This window comes from Gossypium arboreum, chromosome 11 (genome assembly GCF_025698485.1).
Source record: "Gossypium arboreum isolate Shixiya-1 chromosome 11, ASM2569848v2, whole genome shotgun sequence".
NCBI classification, from domain to species: domain Eukaryota; kingdom Viridiplantae; phylum Streptophyta; class Magnoliopsida; order Malvales; family Malvaceae; genus Gossypium; species Gossypium arboreum.
The window spans coordinates 57674901-57682297 of record NC_069080.1 but is presented as its reverse complement, the minus strand read 5'-3'; positions in this window follow the sequence as shown (position 1 = coordinate 57682297).

Sequence of the window (7397 nt, the reverse complement as noted above, 5' to 3'; positions counted from 1 at the left end):
ATCTGGCGGCGTTATATGAGAGTGTTTTAAAAAATCTTAGCAAGTTAAAAATCGTTTAGTTCATAATCGTTACTTAAGTCGTAAAATCTCCTATCCGATTATTAGGTAAACACATTTCATTATAGCGGCAGCTAAACATCATAAATTCATTAATCAATAGCTTAATAGTGTAAAATCCTGGAATAACTTAAAAATAGTTCAAGTTCAAAGACATTTTAATCCCAAAAATAAATATTTAGAATAAAGCAGACAAAATAGAATGTTACTCAAAAATCCAAAAATGTCCAACAATGATCACCATTGAGCCCTCCGTTGCACTAATCCATCTACTGCTGAGGATTACCTGACAGACAAATAAACAAAGGGGTGAGTTTTCACAAACTCAGTGTGTACATCCTCACAACCAGCATGCACACAAACAGATAACAGAATACAGATAGTTCGGCCTTAGCCATGCAAGTATCACATGCATAACAAATCAAATATAAAAAAACATGCCCACAACCCTGCAAACCATCTCCGACCAACCCAACACATCATGTGGGGACAGAATCGACCCACCCAACCCTACACACCAAGTATGGGGATATAATCAACCCATCCAACCCTACACACCACAAGGTACCATAAAACAGTACATAATAGATATATGTAGTGTAGTTGCCAGATAACAGGCTAATCGCCTATCAGACTTCCTTCTCTTCACAACAATCCTAGCCCAATGCAATGCAACATACATATCATGACATGCTTATATGCAGATATTAGATTTTTTCAAATCATGGCAGAACAGATATACGAAATCAGACAGATACACATGCTTATTATAACATACTTTTGCATACAATTCAGTAATCAACGAGAGTATGGGGTTTAAGTACCGTTTACCGCCCCTACAGTTAGGTCACAGTCGACTTAGGCGACCCGTGCAACTTACAGAACATTTCAAAAAAATTGGGCTCACACGCCCGTGTGGGCCCACACGGTCCAACTTGGCTTTGCCTGTGTGGATCACACGGCCTGGCCCAAAGTCCCACACACCCGTATGGTTCACCCGTGTGACCCATAAACCCTTGCGTCTACACGACTTAGTTGGTCAAGCCCGTGCTTCGCACACAGCCTCGCTAGCCTCACACGCCTGTTTCTTTCATGCCCGCATGGCGCACGCATGGCCTGGCTCGCCAGTGACACGCCCGTGTCTCGCGACGTAGGCTACCACATAGGAGGACCACACGTCTGTGTGGCGTCGACAGGCCACTTTTTCAGCTTTCACCGAAACTCATTTTCTACGCGATCGGAGTACACACCTGATTCGTTTTTGCTACTAATCCAACCACGATCACTCTAAAGCCTAAGATTGACAATGTCGAGCCCAAATCAGTCATTTAAATCGACCTCCTTAAGAACTACCAAATCCCGAAAGAGAGATCTACTTACCTTCAATGAAGGACGGTGTTTCCTTGCTGTTTAGAACTCGATTACTGATCTACAGAGCCTTGAATACCCCATAAACAGCAAACAACAACCCTCTTAAACGATCTCCAAAGATAATCACACAACTTGATAAAACGATACTTACCAAATCGACAGAACCGCTAGTGATACGCCTAAGCTTATCAAAAAAGAAGAAAAACGAAGGGAAGAAGGAAAAAGAGAAGGAAATTTTCGGCAGCAAAGGGTTTTGGGAAAAAGAGAATGGCAGAGAGCAAAAACTTTTGTTAAAGAGAAGGGAATAAGCCCTAATTATCCCTAAACCCCAATTCAGATTTCTGATAAAGCCCAACTCTTAGCCAAAACTTGCAGCAAAAATAATCCCATCGCCACTACAGGGAATCGAACTTCAGACCCTAGGCGTAATCCCTTGCCACTTAACCAATAGACCAGCAGGCCCATTTTGTTAGATTTTTACCAACAATTCCTTATAAGCCCACTGAACTAAAGTCAAGCTTTATTCAAATAAAAACCCAAAATTTAGTCCAAGTTAAAGCTTGAACTTAAAACCTCCCAAACACACCCCAGAGCACATAACCACTTAAACCAACACGTTTAAAGCCAAAAATAACACAGACCCGGTTGTTCAGTTATTTCCATACTCAACAATTACAAAAGTCAAGATTAAAGAAATTTGGGGCATTACAATTTCTTATCCTTTCCAATGTTTATTCAAACAAAAATTGTTAAAATCATTTAGCTTTCCTTTCCTTCACTACTTTTAACTATGCAAACAAAATAATAGGTAATTATTTACTTTCTTTTCTTTAGCTTTACTCTTTTACTTTTTTTTCTTTACTATTAATCCAAACATAGTGCAAAGGAAACATCACTTCCCTTTATTAGCTTTTCTCTCAAATTTGGGTAATTAAAAACTGAGTAACTCAAAGACCTTTACTTTCACTTGTTTAAATAATAAAAAAATAATAATCCAAAGAGCTTTCCCTTACTTTCCTTTCCTTTCCTTTTTTTTTTTTTAATTCAATCCAAACATAGAGTTATCTACAATTCATTTTGTAAAAAAATTTTGAACAACTTTTATTTCCTTTCCATTTCGTTTTTTCTTAAAATTATTTTTGAGATTTTAAAAAAGGAAGAAGAATTAAATTTTAACATAATCTCCGTTAAGCCCGGACCCAATTACTACCCACTAGTTAGGTTTAGGCTTAATCTCAAACAACTACATTATAGAAAAATGGTTAAATTTTAATTTTGGTCTCTCTATGATGCTTAAATTTGATATTTAATTCTTATACTTCAAATTCTAACATAATTCGGTCTTTAAATGTTGTTAATTAGCCCAAATAGCTAATATTATTAACTTTTCAATTAAATTCCAAATAGCGATTATTAAATCTAAAAGGCGTAAGAACTAAATTCTTGATAATAAAGTAGGAGAATAAATTCTAGATAACAAAGTGTATAGAGACTTAAAGTATATTTTAATCTTCAAGTTTTATTTTATATTTTGACACAAACAAATAATTAATCCAGCATAAATTGGGGTAGACCATACTACTATGTAGTAAAGAGTGAAATCATTTTATTTCTATTGTGTTCTAGAAGGGAAGGAATGACAAAGTCTGAACTTAATTTTAATATCAACATATAACTACATTGTCACTCCAATTGTTATTATGTTAGTTAAAATTATTTTTAGTTGATCTAAATATTTAACAATCACATATTATTTTATTAGGTTAATATTTGATACAATAATAATATATAATTCTATATTGTCAATAAACTTGGACAATGACTTATTATCTAAATTGTTTAAAGATAAATTTATTTATTTACCTTTTAAATTTTAAATTTTAAATGATGAGTTAATAAATATACTTAGAGGTGGCAAAATGAGCCCGAACTCAAGAACTCGACCTAAAAAAATTAGAGCTTAAACACGCCTAAATCCAATATGACTAAAAAGTTAAAAATTTAAATTTGAAAAAACTTGAACTCGAAAAAATTTGTATATAAACCTAAATTTAGTAATAAAATAAAATAATCCAACTACAATTAATTTTTTTATAAAAACTTTAAGTATTAGTTTTATTCATAAATTAATTAATTATTTTTACATATAATTAAATAACAATTTTGAGAAATTGAGATTACCACTATTATAGCTCTATGAAGTAACTAATTTTCAATTTTTTTAAAAAAATGCTACTAATAAATATTTAGGATGTGTTTCTTTTATTAGAGAAAAACTTTTAAAATATAATTTTAAGAAAATTTGTCAAACAACGAAGAAGATTTTACAGAATCATTCAAACAACAACATCTTTTTCAAAAAAAGTATTAATTTATTTTTCAATAATTATTTTTAAAAATTATTTTCAGTCAAATAAACACAACCTTAATTATATCATCTAATTCTTAATTTAAATGATTTATATTTAAGAAATATTTATATATATTATCAAATAACATATCTTATTCCCACTATTTAATAAAACATTTATAGAATTTATAAAACCGAAAGGTATATTAAGTTCCCACTATCTAATTTATGGAAATTATATCAGATCTTCTTCCCACTATCTAATTTAAATAATTTTCTAAGATGCTATTTTTGGTGTTTACTGGAATGTTTTGCTAGCTTTAGTTGTTTTTTTTTCAATTTATTTGTTTATTTTAGCTTCAAAGTTATTTTTCATTTTCATTTAGATGTAGTTGTAACAATGTTATTGATTATATTAAGGTGGTGTTTGTATTTTGAATCTTTTTTTCACTAACTTTCTTTTGGGTTATTAATAAATATTATATTTTAGACTTGAAAAAAAGAATGAATGTTAAGTTACATCCTTTGTAATCATAAAAGAATTAATTATTTAAATATATAAAGGAAGAACTCACGTCATCCTGTACCAACGATAATGTTGATGTCAATCAAGTTAATTAATCAAAATATAAATAAAACTATCACATTACAGTAAAATTTACTTAAAATATATAAATTAAAATTTTATATTAAGATGTAAGCATTTACACATTATGTAGATATATATAATTCTATCGAATATAAAACCATTCTAAACGAACCCATGACCAAATTTAAAATATCTCAAATTCGAAGAGGTATAAACTAAAAAAACTTAAACTTGAAAAATACCTAAACTCGAAAAAAATTGAAGTTAAAAAATTTGAATTTAAATTGTTAGAGTTGTTGACCCAAATTCTTGTTAAATAAAATAAGAGATTGTTTGCAAGTCAGGTTAAACAAAATATATTTTTTTCTAAAAGATTTAGTATTTATTAGTATAATATATTTAACATTTATTAGCATAATTTATTTGACTTACAATTTAGCCTATAAATAGTCTATTTTATAACATTATAAAAAACACTCATTCAAATATTATAACTCATAACACTTTTGGAGTATTTTGTGTTTACGTTTTGAAGATTCTTTATTTTCGGTTTTGGGTTTAGTTCTTATCTCCACCTTTTGTATTCTTCGTTCTTTTTCTATTATAGTAAAATTATTTTTACCCGTGATTTTTTAATCTTTTTTAGAGGAATTTTTTCACGTTTAATTTATGTGTTTAATTTTTTCTACTATTTTTTATTTATTCATTACTTAATTAGATCGATCCCAATACAAACAAACTCCAACGGAAAAACCCCAACCTACCCGAATTCTCCAGAAAGCGGCCTCCAAATATACCTATAAAAGAGTCCGCTTGAATTTGACAGACAAGGGATATAATACTCTAGTTTTGATTTTAATTAATCATGAATTACTATTTAATTAATAAAGATAATTGATTTAAATTTACTTATAAAATATATAAAATAATTTTGATAATTTAATATACTTTTAAATGTTAAAATGAGATTTTTCCGAGTTTGATGCATCCCAAGTATTTTCTCAGTCAAATTGAATAAAATTAGCATGTATGAGCACTCAAATTGATTTAAATTAGACTAAATCAGGGATGGAGTGATAAATGATCTTATATAAATTTCTTAATTAACTTCATTTGTGAATTCCATCACTAGATAATTCATACCATTTCCTCCCCTTAATGGTAAAGTGTAAATTTATCATAATCTTTATAGATTGAATATTAAAATTTACCATTATATTTTATTTTTCATTTATATTTTAAAATATAAGTAAATTTATCCTTTAATTTTTATGTAATTGAATTTTATTAAAGTAAATCAGCAACTTTGATTTTTAATCAAAATTTACTTCTCAATATTGATTTTAGTTATTTGTAAAACATAATTTAATAAAAAATATTTTTAGATTTTATGTTAATATTTAAAAAGTATTTAATTTATAAATCATAACTTATTAAATTAGTTTATAATTTTTATTTCATAAAATAAATACTTAAAAAATAAAAATTTATTAAATTTTATCTTCAAGTTATTTGAAATTAAAATTAAATAATAAAATTAAAAAACTATTTTTAGTTACAAAATCAATTCTACGAAGGATAAAATTCAATATAGAATTAAACTATAGTAATACATTTACCTTTATTTCATAAGCACAATTACAAATATCAATAAAAGTAAAGCGAAGCAAGGGCTGGCATGTAAACCTATTCATTTGGTTCGACTTGAAGGTCTGTTCGAAAAGTGGGAGAGTTTGGTAAAAAAAGAAGACTCATTCGGCCTCAGGTAAAGTTTTTTTGTTCCGGGCCCAGTTCGAATTAGCAAAAAACAAAAAAATTCTATTTTCTTATTGTTTTGATGCTATTTTTTAATTATTTTCTCACTATTTTGTTACAATTTTACCATTATGTTACTATAATTTTTTGTTATTATTTGGATAGTATACCTCATATTTTATTGTTAATTTTGTTCTCTGCTTTAAAGACATTTGCTTGTTAAGTTACACTTATATTAGTGTTAGTTAAATATAAGTATTTTTTAATTTATTGGAAAATATTTATTTTAATATTTTTAGTATTTTTATGTATTATATTTTAATTTTTTATATATAAATAAAATAAAAAATTAATTCGGTGGGTTGGGCCTAAGTTTTAATATTTTTATCTGGGGCAGGCTTGAGTAAAATTTTAGGCCTATTTTTTAGGCTAAGCTCTAGCTTAAAATTTTGGTAAGGCCTAGCTCGAACTCACTTGACCCGACTCGTGGACAGGTCTATTGGCAGGGACCTCAGCCCCCTAAAATGAAAATTTTGACTTTTAGGCTTTTATAATTTATAAAATTTTAAACTAGTATTTAAAAAATTATACTTTAACCTCCAAAAATGATAAAAATCTTTTTATCTTTTAAAATTATAAAAATAAAAATATAAGGAATGAGAAATTATATTATTATTTACTTTAGCTTTGAAAAATCATAATCACCAATTTCAAATTAATGATAAATTACACAGAAACCAACGAATAAACAAACAAACCAGTTTCTGAAAATTTGACTTTTTAAGTCATGAGTGTTCAGACGAAGCATGGGATATTTTCTAGAACCATTACATCGAATATGTACAAGCAAGCACTTTATTTCATTTAATTTCCTAAACACATTCCTGATCCAAAATTCTAATTACGGCTCAAGTTTAGGGCCACGTGAATTAATGTAATTTTAATGATTCAATTAAATTATATTTTCCAATCAAATAACTAAGTTCATTAAAACACAATTCATAAAAAGTTATATAAATATAAAAATCACATAAGAGAGTAATTAACAGACATTTGTTTTAATATAAGACTAAGGTGGGGTAAATAGAGAATGAAAGTAACAAAATTGGCTGATTTTTCCTCGGAGGAAGAGCTATTCCCATGAACATTGTACGACAGGGAATGAAGTACGGTTGGTTCAACAATAAGATCGTTCATGAGTTGTTTTTTCTCACATTGATGTTTCACTATTCATGTTAACCTATTCCATTTGCCTCTCTCTTTAAAATCCAATGA